Source organism: Marmota monax, unplaced genomic scaffold (genome assembly GCF_021218885.2).
Source record: "Marmota monax isolate L192 unplaced genomic scaffold, Marmota_monax_Labrador192_F-V1.1 WCK01_AAM20220418_F8-fsc00199, whole genome shotgun sequence".
In the NCBI taxonomy this organism is placed as follows: domain Eukaryota; kingdom Metazoa; phylum Chordata; class Mammalia; order Rodentia; family Sciuridae; genus Marmota; species Marmota monax.
The window spans coordinates 1969846-1983772 of record NW_026694340.1 but is presented as its reverse complement, the minus strand read 5'-3'; positions in this window follow the sequence as shown (position 1 = coordinate 1983772).

Here is a 13927-nt window from a genome sequence, read left to right as displayed (position 1 = left end):
AGCTCTTCTAATTTTTTTGATGATACTAAAACACATACATGATCTCTATCTCTTTTGTTTCCTACAATCTTTTTATTTTCTTTGGAATTCAGTTTTTCACCTGTTTTCTTTGGTCTTTCAGTTAGAGACTTTTCTGAATTGTCGGGTGACCTTTGGCTGTCCATGGGTATTTAAGAGTGAGGTACCAGGTAACATGCATACCCTGTGCTTGGTGAGGCTCGTGGACGGCACAGGCTTAGGTACAGGATGATTGGAATGAGGGACTTGGTCATTTCAGTTTGGGACTCCTTAGAGTCAGTATCTTTAGTTCTTTTCTCTTCGGGAGATCAATTTCTCCAGACAGAAATCTTTTCCTCTATTGAATATTTGTGTGGGATTTGGATTTGGCTGAGAACCTTCTGGAAGATTACCTTTATTCTCCCTGTTTTTAATATGGCCCTTTGCCCCCATTCTGTATCTGACATCTCTGAGTCCAGAATCTCTTTGGTCCAAATTCTTTTGAGAGCCGATCTCTCATCTTTTTCATGGTGGGGGGAGGGTAGTCCTCTTGCTAGGAGGTGGGAGTAGATTTCTAGTTTTCATGCAGACTTTCTACAAGTCTTCCTGTTTTGATTTTTAAAAATAGACTTTATATTTTAAAGCAGTTTTAAGTTCACAGCAAAATTGTGAGGAAAGTACAGAGATTCCCGTATACCTTTTTACCTGTCCCTCTATTTTTTCTCCTTGTCAATGTCCTCCACCAGACAGGTACATTTGTTACAATCAGTGAACCTATAGAGACGTACCATTATCATCTAAAGTCCATAGTTTACACTAGAGTTTATTCTTGGTGTTGGGTATTCCATATGTTTAGATAAATACATGGCATGTGTCTACCATTACTGTGTTGGAGTATAATAAAAATATCATGCTAATTCCTGGCAACCATTGATCCTTTGATGGTCTCCATAGTTTTTTGCCTTTTCTAGAATGTCATATAGTGGGAATCATATAGTATATGGCCTTTCAGATTGGCTTCTTTCACTTAGTAACATACGTCTATGTTTCTTCCATGTCTTTTCATGGCTTGATAACTCTTTTTAGTGCTGAATGATATTCCATTATCTGGATATACCCCAGCTTTTTTTTTTAATCCATTCTCCTCCCAAGGAACATCTCAGTTGCTTCCACATTTCGGCAATTATGAATAATGCTGCTATAAACATCTGTGTGCAGGTTATTATGTGGACATAAGTGTTCAATTCATTTAGGTAAATGCCAAGGAGCACAACTGCCAGGTTGAATGGTAAGTGTATATTTAGCTTTATAAGAAACCGCTGAACTCTCTTCCACAGTGGCGGTGCCATCTTGCATCCCCATCAGCAATGGGGGGGGGGGAGTTCCTGTTGCTCCATATCCTTGCCAGCATTTGGTGTTGTCTGTGATCTGGATTTTGGCCATACTAATAGGTATGTAGCAGGATCTCATTGTTTTAATTTGAAATTCCCTAATGATCAATGTTGTGGAGCATCCTGTCTTATACCTGCTTGCCACACGAATATCTTCTTTGATGAGACCCTGTTCAAAGCTTTTGCTCATTTTAAAATTGTTGAGTTGTTTGCCTTCTGAGGAATTTGGTGCTTCCTCGATTCCTGGAGCTCCCAGGTTCTGAATGAACCTGCTCCTCAAGCCCAGGCTTTGGTCTCAGCCTCCTCTGATCTGCTGAGTCACTTAGCCCAGGCTCATCTGCTTCTCAGCTTCCAGACTCTTACATTCTGTCAGGTTCTCTCTTCTCCGTTCTTGTGGGTTTCTGTCACTTTAAGATCCTCACTGCTATTTTGGGGAAGTTTTTTGGGGAGAGAAGGAGCCGAGATAAATGTGTATGTTTAGTTCTCTGTGCTTACCCTGAACTCCTGCATTTCTTCTTTACATCAGAAGCATGAGCGGAGGCACAGCCCATCTGTTTAAATGTCCCCATAAGGATAGTCTGTACCAGGGCCCTGTTTTGTTGCTGGGATGCTGTTGTATGTAAGCAACGAAAAATCCAACTTAAATGGCTCAAACAATGAAGGGATTCATCTCAGTTAAAATAGAAGCTCTGAGGTAGGTCAGCTCCTGGTGTGACTGATTCCCAACAGTGTCATTGAGGGCACCGGTTCTTTCCACTTTTCTGCTCCACGCTAGTGCCCTTCATGCTCACAAAATGACTGCTGTGGTTCCACCCAGCCCTAATGTCTTCGCATATGAATGTGTCTTGCAGAAAAGGTAGCAACCTTTCCTTGTCTCACTCTCTTGTTTGCATAGGTATTACATCCACAGTTTTGTAAATCTAAAATATTTAAATAGTGTATGATAAAATGTTTGCCTATTATTTCTGTCCTTATCTGCTCACAAATAGGACGTTCTTGTGTATTCTTCCAGAATCTATTTATATAATAAGGCGTATTAAAAGCAAATATGCATATATAGTTTTATCTATCCCATTTCCTCAAACAATAGCATACTCTATGCATTTTTGACATGTTGTTCTTTTTAATCACCGATCAAAATATTTTGACATACAAAATGTACCCTCAATATTGTTTTGTAGCTGTACCATATTGCATTCTGTGAATATGGCCTTATTTGTTTAACCACTCATCTTAGGTGGCTTCCAATCTTTGCTATATGTCTAATTCTGCAAATATTTTAGTATTCTTGTAGGATAAATTCCCAGAAGTGGGCCTGCTCAGGCAAGAGGGATATGTATTTGTAACCTTGACAGAGATTGTCAAATTGTCCTTCCCGGGATTTGTACCAGTTTATAACTCCCATTAGCAATGTATAAGGGGCCTGTTTCCCCACACCAACAGAATGTGTTCCCAACCTTTTGGACTCCTGCCCATCTGATGGGTGAAAAATAGTCCTTGGATCTCTAGTTAAGAGCTAAGAAACCATTCCCAGGAACTCCTCGGGCAGACTGGTTCTCTTGTGCAATGTCTCCTTGGCCAGGATTTTGTGATGTACCTATTCCTAAAGCACTCTTGAGCAGAAGGAATGAAATGGCCCTAGTTGGCTTAAGGTTAATTCAGCTTTCCGTCCTGTGGTGGGGCTGGGATGCCAGCCAGCTTCCCCACTGCAGGATGCCTGGACAGCACTGGGGTTCTGTTAGCAGGGGAGGTGGCTTAGTGGCTGCTAGGTAGGTGTTCAGCAATGCGGTGATTGTATTCTTAGTCCATCCCACTGCTAGAGACCTGACCTCAGATGAAGGCCTCCAAAGTCAGGCAAGATTGCTCCTTTGAGTCCCTGTTCTCATGTGGTCAGTACCTGACATGGCTGCCTAGATGTCTGTGTGGGAACAGCTTGTTCTATGGCCAGATCAAGATATTGGTTGCAGAAACCATGTCAGGGAAGGGCCTAGGCTGTACAACTGGGCAGCCTGAGTTCAAATCTACACTCTGCCCCTTACCAGTTACATGACCACTTAGCCTTTCTAAGTTTTCTCAGTTATAAGACTGGGCCATAGGCACCTATCTTGGGGACTTATTAGCTCATTGGAAAGCAGAGAGGTACGGAAGCAGCTCAGGCCTGGGTGGACCAGGAGGTCTCAGCCGGAGACTTCTCTGTCAGGTCTCCTGCCTCCTAGAAGGTGGGGGATAGAGGGGCCGGAGGCTATTCAACCAGCTTTGCCCTAGGTCTGAGCTCCTGGGGATGGAATTGGGAGGCTAAGTATTCTTGTTTCCCCAAGCCCAGCACATAGCCAGGCTCAAGAAAGGTGCTTGATCTATGCTTGTCGAGTGAATGAGAGAGCAGCCATAAATTAAGGCAAACCAGCTGCTACACATCCTAACGGTGTTCGGTGTTCGGCGTTCTCGGCCATATTGAGGCAGAATTTCCCTTGATACCAATCTGTATGGAATCATTTACACATGCCGAGCCTCCTGATGACGTGCACTGTTTATCTACAGCATCAGCTTCGTATTGATTTATCAAAGCCCATTTTGCACAAGGATCAATAGCCTAATTGCATCTCCAGTTGACATGGGGATACAACCTGTTTGCCACATAGAGAGCAGCCCTGAGTTGAGAGCCCGCCAAAGCCTTTGTTTCTGCACTCAGAGTTGCATTAATGGCCATCGTCACCGCCCTGGCAGAGTACAGTTACTTTAACCTGGAGGTCAGGACCAAAAGAGACCTGGCCGCTGAGCTGGGCATATATGAAGGTGTCTGAGTGGTGGCTTGAGGGGTGTCTGCAGCCAGGGTGGGTTTCTTCCCCCTGATCTGTGGTGGGTGTCACCCTGTCAAGCTCTGCATCTGTGGTCATTTCTTATGCCAATGAATACCTCCAAGCAGGGATGCTTTCTCCTATCTGTACCACCAGGGTCTGCCCCACACAGAGAAAGAACAGGCTGAATGTTGCAGAATGAAACACTCTTTTTTGTGCACTTCTAGGTGGTCTGAGCGAAGGTGTGAGGCTAAGACAGTAGGTGGCGCTGTGTCAAAATCTCAGACCCAAGTCTAGGAGGAGAGCCTGTCAGAATCCACCCAACTTTAAAATTAAACCGAAAACGATGATTAAGCATTTCTTACTTTTTCAATCTTGAAATGATATCAGAAAGATGTATCTTATAAATATTAGGGAATTTCAATCAATCAACGAATAGACTATCCATTTATTAAGCACCTACTAAGTGCTGGGAATTAGCATATTAATTCTGATGGAATGTTCCTCTTTAGGTAACATGTCCTCCTGTCTAATCTATCTATATTACTTACCTTTTGGAGAAATATGTTGATGAATTGTTCCATTAAGAGAGAATAAAGATATTTAAAGTCTTTAATGGGAGAGGAATCACAAAGGAGTTTTTAAGACTAACTTAGAATTGTATGGAACATTCAGCACATTATGCTAATTTTTTTTTCCAGAAGCTGAACAACTTAGAGGGGGGAAAAAATCAGACTGTTCCCATCTTGTTGTAGAAGCTGGGTAATCTATGTCTCATCAATGCTAACAAATGTACCCCCTAATAGCAGTTTGTGTTTATAACGGTGAGAAATGCTTCCCTGGAAAATATTATTAGCGCTTATATTATCTTACAGATTACACTCTCGCTCAACTCAGGGTCCCAGTAAAAATATAATGGCAGATTGTAGCCGATGGGCTCTCTATTTTTATGATAGAGACTTCATTATTTTGCAAAGTTGAAAGAAATTCTTTGAAAATACAGGGTTGCACACACATACACACACATACAGACTCCTGCAGCATGTGCACACACATACACAAGTGCCAGAGCCCAGGTTGGCTGAGGAGCAGGGTGCTGGAGAGGGTTGCAGCCTGCCAAGTCCCAGGAGCTTCCCTTACAGGTTAGGTTGTCAGAGACTGCAGGGTGCCGCTTCCCCAGGGCAGGCAGAGTGGGAAGTGTCCCCTAGCTGGACCCTGCCCCAGCTCTCACCCTGAGACCCACATTCTTGCCCAATAGTCACCTTTCCTAATGGATTGTTGGCTCCACAGGTACAGGATGCAGTGTGTCTGGTTTCTGCCATTGCCTGAGCACTGAGCCCAGAGCCTGGAAAACCCAAGGGACATGGCAATTCTGGATGCCCAGAGAAGTTTAATTTACAGACCAGAGGCCAGAGAAGTGGGGCCAGGTGAATTGTCACCCAGGGTCCCAGCAGCACTTCTGTGCCAGTTTGGGCTGCCTCTGGAGCCCGAGAGAAGGATCCTAGGCTTGGGCTGTACCCAAAGGTGGGACTGTGTTCTGGAGAGCTTAGCGTGAGGACCGAAGAGTGGGCGATCTGTCTGAGTGGAGGGTGCTGGAGAGGGCCTCTGAAGGAGGCGGGGCAAAGCAGGAAGAGGAGAGAGGGAAGGACACAAGCAAGGGCAGGAAGCAAGAGTGAGATTAGGGTGTGTGTAGGGAGCTGAGGGTGTGGCAGGGCAGGGAGGAATCTGGCTTGATGTGTACTGATACCCAAGGCCCTGATGTCCATTCTTTTAGTCTTTGGAGGGGCACTTGGGGTTTTTCTCCTCTCAGAAGCCTCTTCCCCTTTCTCAAAGGGACATTTCCCATCTGCAAAGGGTGGGATGACTAATGGACACCTTTCCACCTGTGTTTAATGGTGCATGTCAGTGAGGTGGCCGTGCACTTCTCTGAGGGTTGCATTGAACAGGGAGGCAACTCCCCCAGGAGCTCATGGGCCAGTGGAGGAAACAGAATCATCAGGTGAGATGCCAGAGTGAGGTATCTGCTCTTGCCCCTCCTCTGTCTTTCCATTCCACTGATCCTGAGCAGGATGTTCCCGGATGTGGTGGCGCCCAAGGGCGGGCCTGTTGAGACCTCTTGGGGCTGGGGCTGCTTCTCCACCTGGAGCATGGTGTGTGGTGTTTGCTTAGAAGACAAGGAGCTCAAAAAGGGGTCGGGGGAGCCCTCCAGCCTGAACCTGGGAAAAGATCCAGCTTCTCACCTTCAGACACCAAAAGGGACCCCGCACTTTGTTCTGGAAGGAGGGATAATATGGGGGTGTGTCCAATGCCAGTCTGTCAGCAGGGCCAGGGGCTGCTATAGGGACTGTCATGCCCCGCAGCTGGAGATGGAGCTTGGGCTCCCTGAAAGCTCCCCTGTCACCTCTTTTAGAAGCTGCATCTGGAGTGAAGTTCCTCGGTCAGATTCCACACACTCCAGAGTATGTGCCAGGGAAGATGCTCAGCTCCCAAAGCCCCATCACTGAGCAGAGCTGGGCCAGGTCAGAGGGCCCTGCATGGGGAAGCAGGGGCCAGGCCAGGCCTGTGTGCTGTCTGACGGTGGGAGGGTGGTGATAGGCCTCTTTTGATTACAGACACAGTCCGAGTGCCCACCCCTCTGCCTCCTCATTGCCAGGGTGGGTAATATTCCTCCCAAAGCCAAAGGGAAAGCAGTACCAGGAACAGGATGGTCTGTGTAGGAGAGAACACAGGGAAACCGCCACCTATTATCACCATGCCCAGGACACAGAAGGAGCTCCAAATGGGCTAGGAGTTTGCAAAGGAGCAGAACAGTGGCCAGGAATCAGCTTTGGGAAGCAAAAATAGATCAGAGCAACAATTTTTGCCAAAGTGACTGAGTCCAACCTGGATCCTGCCTGGGGTCATTCCAGTCCCTTCAGCTCTGGCCCTGCCTTCTGTCACCTCTGCTCCCTCCTTCTAGTGGCTGCCCTGGCTCCCCCAAGCTCTGGGCCTTCTCCCTGCCTGAGTGCCCTGCATCCGTGCTCCTTCCTCCTCCAGAAGCCCTCCCTGACTCTCCCCAGCAGAGGCCCAGAGTCCCACCCCAGCCCCGAGCTTGTCCCTTCACATAGTACACACACACCAGTCTGTTTGCACCTGTCTTGGGTCCCTTGAGGGTAGTGACTGCCATTATTATTATTATTATTATTATTATTATTATTATTCTCTGTAGCTTCAGGGTCTTGTCTGGGGTCTGAGATGATGTTTGGGTATGAATGGATGAGGCCAAACAGCATACATGTTGACCATTTTGGGGTGACAAAGTCCAGATGGGCAGGAGTCCTGGCACAGAGTGTCAATGTTGAGCAGACAGGTCTAGGTCTCTGGGGTGGGGTGGGGGGCTGTGTGATGGGATAAACTGGCGGGAATCTGCAGCTTTCTGAAGTCCTCTCTTCCCAGAGCCCAGAGAGGATGTAAGGGAGGGTAAAGTTAACATGGAACTGAAGAGCAGTGAGAACAGACACTCCAGACCCCAAGGGACCCCTGGGATCCAGAGGGTGGAGCCCACAGCTGCAGCCCCTGTGACCCTAGGGCATGGCTTCCATGCCCTTCTATAGAGCCTGCCAAGGTACGTTCTGGTGGGAGGGCAACTGGGAGAGCTGCCTTCGATCGCTGGGCTGAGGATGGCCCAGCCTGGCCGCTGCAGGAAGCAGGCAGGAAAGTGCTGCTCTCTCACCTCCCCGGGTGGGTGGAGGAGAAGCACAGCCTAGGCGGCTGCTTAGCAAGGAGGACAAAGACCTCAGAGCGTTTGGGACTCTGCACCCTATTCCCCTGGGAAAAGGCCGGGTGTCCTAGTGTACCAGGAGGAGGCAAACAGAGTTAAATCCCCATTCCCAGAAGACCCACAGGGCTTAGCACACACGCAGTCTGCCCTCCATTTCCTCCAGATTCGACCAGCTGCGGGTGGAAAGTACTAGAAAAATATTGCATCTGTACTGAACATGTCCGGACTTTTTTCTTGTCATTATTCCCTAAACAATGCACTGTAACCACTATTGGCGAAGCGTTTACATTGCATTAGGCATTATAAGTAATCTAGACATGATTTAAAGTATCTCGAAGGATGTGCATAGATTATATGCAAAACTGATGCCATTTATACAAGAGCTTGAGCATCTGCACATCTTGGTATCTGTGGGGGGTCCTGGAACCAGTCCCCACCATAGATACTGAGAGACAGCTATCTATATTTAAGAGTGAGGTACTAGACAGTGAAATGGAGGGGTGTGTGTGTGTGTGTGTGTGTGTGTGTAGCAGGGTGGGGGAGAGAAACTGTATTGCAGGGTGTGTTTTGCTTCCCAAGGGTGCTGCAACCAGATGACTGAAGGCAAGGTACCAGCAGGTCCACCACCCTCCAAAGCCTCCTCCAGTTCCTGGTGGCTTCTGGCTGTTTGTGTCTTGTGGCAGTACACTCCTCCTTCACATGGATGGCTTCCCTGTTTCTCTGTGTCCTTATCCATCTCCTATAAGGACTCTGATTAGACTTAAGGCCCACTCTGACACAGTATGATCTCAGCTTGATTTTTACCTGAACCACATCTGCAAAGGCCCTATTTCCACAGAAGGTTACATTGTGAGATTTGGGGTAGACATGAATTTTAGGGTGGGGAAGGGCACCATTCAACTCATCATTGTGTAGGGGGGCTTGTCTATATCTGTAAGTCTCTTTTCTTGAGTTGGTAATTTTCCTTTGAGACAGTACTATGGTTTGAACATGGTCTGTCCCCAAACTCATGGAAGGGTTTAATTCCTCATGTCATGTTAATGGTATGAAGATGGTGGAAACTTAATCCAACTAAGGTGAAGGATGTGCATAGATTATATGGAAAATGACTAGGATTAGATAAGGTCATTAGGGTAGAGCTCCATTGATTGAATATTGGTGGCTTTATAAGAAGGGGGACAGAAACCGGACATGTACATATAGATGCTGCTCTCTGTGTCTGAGCCATGTGATGCTTTTTGTACCACCTTGGGACTCTGTCAGCAAGAAGGCCATCACTGGATGAGGTCCCTAGACTTTGCATATCCAGGACTGTGCACCAAAATAAACCTATTTTCTTTATAAAATTAGACTGCCTTGGGCATTTCATTATAGCAGTAAAAAACAGACTAATACATACAGGTAATGGCTGTTTTCAGAAATAGGCAGGGGAAGGGCTGGGATTCTTGCCATTTGAAAAGTGCACTTGCATTTCCTTTGTCTTCAGTGTGGGCTCGATGCTCAGATAGGCCCCGGGTCCTAGGGCGCAACATCCCTTGGACCAGCCTCTTCTGAGGACAATCCTCCAGCCTTCTGCTGGGGGGCAAGTAGCACATACTCTCAGCTGCACAGGTGAGGGAGGGCACGGGGAATCAGCACCCTTCTGTAGATTTCTAGGCAGTGCTTTGGTATCGAGACCGTTCTTGCTCCCACTCTCAACAGTGCTAGGCCTCTGATTCCAGAGTCCATGTGGGGTTGAGGAAATGCAGATCAGCTTTTTCAGCTTAGATGTGGCTTTCTCGATTCTACTATGTCGGTGACTGTTCAAGCGTCTGCCTTCCAGTTCCCCAAATTTTGATGCTCTGTGTCTCCTGTTCCATTCACATCTTGGTGGGTGTTTTCTCTGCTGTCAACCTCCTCCTAGTTCGGCTAGTGGACTTGATCACATTTAGAACGAGGCCCAAACTTTCCCTGGGCTTGTAAGGAGCTGGCTGTGGCCAACTTCCCAGCCTCACCCACCCTGCTCTTCATCAAACCCAATGCACCAACCCTGGACTCCTGACCCTGCCCCCCTCTCCTCCTTTCTCCTTAAGAATGTCACTCTTCAGAAAGCCCTCCCAGCCCTCCCACCTGTCCTCTTTTTTTCCCTACTGTACCCCATGCTGCCTTCCTGGAGTAACAATTTGTCTATCCATGCACAGGGTACCGTCCACTGTCCTGCGTATGCGCTCTGCATCCTTTACGACCTGCTTTGTGCGGGAAGCTCACCTGCGTGAGTGCCTTGGTGACTCCCTCACCCCTGGTTGCCTGTTGAGTTCATTCAGTGGGGGCACTGAACTGGGGGGTGGGAGGAAAGGGAGAACCCATTTCTCCGATGAGTCTCTATGGGTGAGCTGTGACCCTTTGCTGAAGGCTTCTGCTCTGGTGAAGGGGCCTCTCCATTGCACCTGCTCAGTATTCTAGGAACTTGACCCTGAGGCCCCAAGAGGTTACCTTGTAGACCCTTCCCACATCTCTATCAACATTCCCTCTCAAAGCATCAAGTTTGATGTTGTGGTCAGTTTCCTGCTAGGTCTCCCGTGTGCTCTTCTTTTTAATTTGCTGGTTTACCACTCATCTGTCTTACTGGACTATCCATTTATGGGGACCAGCACTGTCTAGTTTACTGCTGGATGCCCAGGGTCTACCTCTGGGTTTAACACATGCCTAGTACATGCAGGGTCCTCAATAAATGTCTGTTAAGTGAAAGAGTGCACCCATGCGTGCCCATACACGTGCACAGAGGCACCCTTATCTACATGCAGACATATTCACCCAGCAAAGGCCTCTATAGTTTTCAACAACTTGGGGCCATCGTATGGTATAGGACAAAGGGGGATCCCAGGCAAGGGGACTGAAGCCTTCTTGACCTCTTTCCATTTATTTATTATTCATTCAGTTTGTGGAAGCCACCAGTGCTCCTACTGTGTGCCCCCCCTGTCAACTTAACTTCTCTGAGCTCTTGCTTCCCTCCATAGGAATAGTGATAACTTCTCAGTGACCAGGTCTCATTCTACCACAGTGGGATGTGGGATGTGCCTGGTCAGCTGTAGCAGCAGCAGGAGAGTCACAGGAGTCTGGAGAGACTGGCCTGGGATGAGCGATGGGGAGGGAATTCCATGAAGAGGTTTTTGTATCAAACTGCCTTCTCCTTAAGGGTGTTCTCAGGGCTATAGTAGCTGGCCTGTCTGGTTGTCCTTGGAATTTTTTGTTCCAAAGAGGAGGAGAGGCCCCAGGGGAAGGCAGCTGGGTAGCCAGGCTCCAAATAATACAGGCCCCACTCTGGCCCTACCGGCAGAGTAAAACACAATCCACCCAAGGGTGATTAATTAACTCCATTTTTAGGACAAAGAACATTTTATGTAAGATCTTAAACTCCCCCACAGTCCCAAGGTAGTTGAAGGTGGGAAGTATGGAGTCCAAACCTCCAGGGGATCTGGAAGCCGTTTCTTTGACCACAGGCTGGTTATGTGATGAGTGGCAGGCACGGTGCTGTCAAAACCTGTGGAGGGAGTAGCAGTGACCAGGGGACAGGGGAGAGGTTTACCCCACAAAAGGACAGATGGGCGTCTGTGCAGGAAACTGGCTCCCAGTTCAGCCCGAGAACAGAGAGGCCCTCTTGCTGTCTTCTCTCTCCTTCCTTCTTCTCCTTCTGCTGACTCCTCTGCTCCCTCCCTTTCTCTCCTGCGCTGGCCTAGAGAGCTTGGAACTTTCTGGAAGTTTTTTGGGGGAGGCTGGGGAATGAGGCTCATTCTCACTGATGCTTTTAAAGGAGGCCATAAAACCTCTCTGAGTTCAGGTTTCTATTATACGGCTAGCATGTGGAAGCTGATGATAGTCTATGAAAATTCAATAAACCTTGAAAACAGCATCAGGGTTGATATCTGTAATTTAAAATAATGGATACCAAGAAATTGTTTCTCATTTATCTCTACTGCTGAGAATGTGGCACCAGAGAGACTTCATTAGGTGTAGAATTTTATTTTTTTTAACAACGACAAAAAATAGTGTCATTTATCTCAATCAATGACAGATGTGGGAGGTGGCCGATGATTGGATTTAATAACACCCAACCAACAAGAGCCTCGGTTCTCTTCACATTTAGAACAAGTAAACGGACACACAAAAATCACTTCACAGTGGGAGAGGTGCAGAAACTTAAAGTCTGGTTCTGTATAGAAATGTCACTTTGGGTTTGTTAAACAGAACATCTGGCTTGTGGTACTGCTTGGAAGGTGGGGGTGGGGCCTGACCATGTGGCCAGGTCCCTGCCATGTCTGGCTGGAAGGTCCCTGTCTGCAGCCCCATCTACTCCCATGGAGGAGCCTTGAGCTTAAGCTGGGTGCCTCGGAGATGGCCTTAGGCCTTGGGAGAGTGGCCATGTACCTGTTCTTAGCTCCTGAGACAGCTGTGCTTGCTGGATGGACTCTTGTCTTGTGTGTGTGTGTGTGTCTCTCTATTCATCTCTATGTACATGTGTGTTTCTGCATGTATGTGTCTGTATATGGATCCATATTTGTGTGCGCCTATGTATGTGTCTCTCTACATTTGTATATGTGTGTGTGTGGTTGTGTGTGTGTGTGTGTGTGTGTGTGTGTGTGTATGACTCCTAGGCTTCTCCCAACCAAGTCAGAGAGAGCATTCCTCTTTTTGCAATATTCCCATTTCAGAAACCCAAGATCCAAGCATCCAGTCCCTGCAAGTGACAAACCAGCAGAGTAAAACACAATCCACCCAAGGGTGATTAATTAACTCCATTTTTAGGACAAAGAACGTTTTATGTAAGATCTTAAACTCCCCCACAGTCCCAAGGTAGTTGAAGGTGGGAAGTATGGAGTCCAAACCTCCGGGGGATCTGGAAGTGGAGATTCCACTGAGCCCCCAAATTTGGATCATCCGTTTCTTTGACCCCAGGCTGGTTATGTGATGAGTGGCAGGCACGGTGCTGTCAAAACCTGTGGAGGGAGTAGCAGTGACCAGGGGACGGGGAGAGGGGTACCCCACAGGCACTTGCTCAGTTAGGCAGGGGTGGGGTTCCCAGGGGGACATCCACTTGCTACCTGTGAGCTCCTGTTCTCTTGCTCAGCCATACTCACATGTGCCCTTTCTCTGCACCACAGGCTATTTGCACTTCTGATGTGTCTCAGATACAGGCCCTGGGTGAGCCTCCGCCCCCTTTATGCATACATGTTCACGCACACATGCATGCATCCCCTACCACCCCCAAGAGCAAGCAGTTCATCCCGCTGTAGCAGCCAGGGACAGCCTACTGTTAGGAGATGGATCAAAGCATGCTAATTGATCAAATATTAAATGCCAGCTAAATGCAGCACTGAATAATTCACCATTTTTTTCGTGCGAGCAACTTTGCAGTGACTGAAATAGGAAGCGGGAATTTTCATGCTGATAACGGTGTTAGCAGGAGAGGGAGGAAATGTTGTTTGTTTTCCTGAAGTGTTGCGAAATGTGTGAGAACCAAAGTCTTCACTTATTAAATCCAGCCCTGTGGGAATACAGTGTCAAGATTTTCTCCCTCAGCCTGATTTTTAAAGAAGCAGGTGGCAGGGGCCTGGAGAACACTGAGGGGCCTGCGGGTGAGAGCAGGAGGGTTCCTTGGTGGGAGGAACAGCTGATGGGACCGGGGATGCTTTGCCTGGAGAAGACTCAAGAACATGGCGGGGGCGGGGGGCTCAGTGTGGTAGGCCCAGTCGTGGACCCTCAAGGTGTTCCTGCCCTAATGCCAGGAACTGTGCATATGTCCTCTTACATGCCCAAAGGGACTTCGTGGATGTGTATATGTTAAGAATCCTGAGACAGAGAGGGGATGCTGGATTATCAAGTGGCCTAATGAGACCAGAAGGTCCTTTTAAGAGAGGCAGGAATGTCAGAGCCAGGGGAGATGTGACGACACAAGCAGAGTTCAGTGTGATGCTACCATGAGCCATGGAATGCAGGCAGCATCTAGA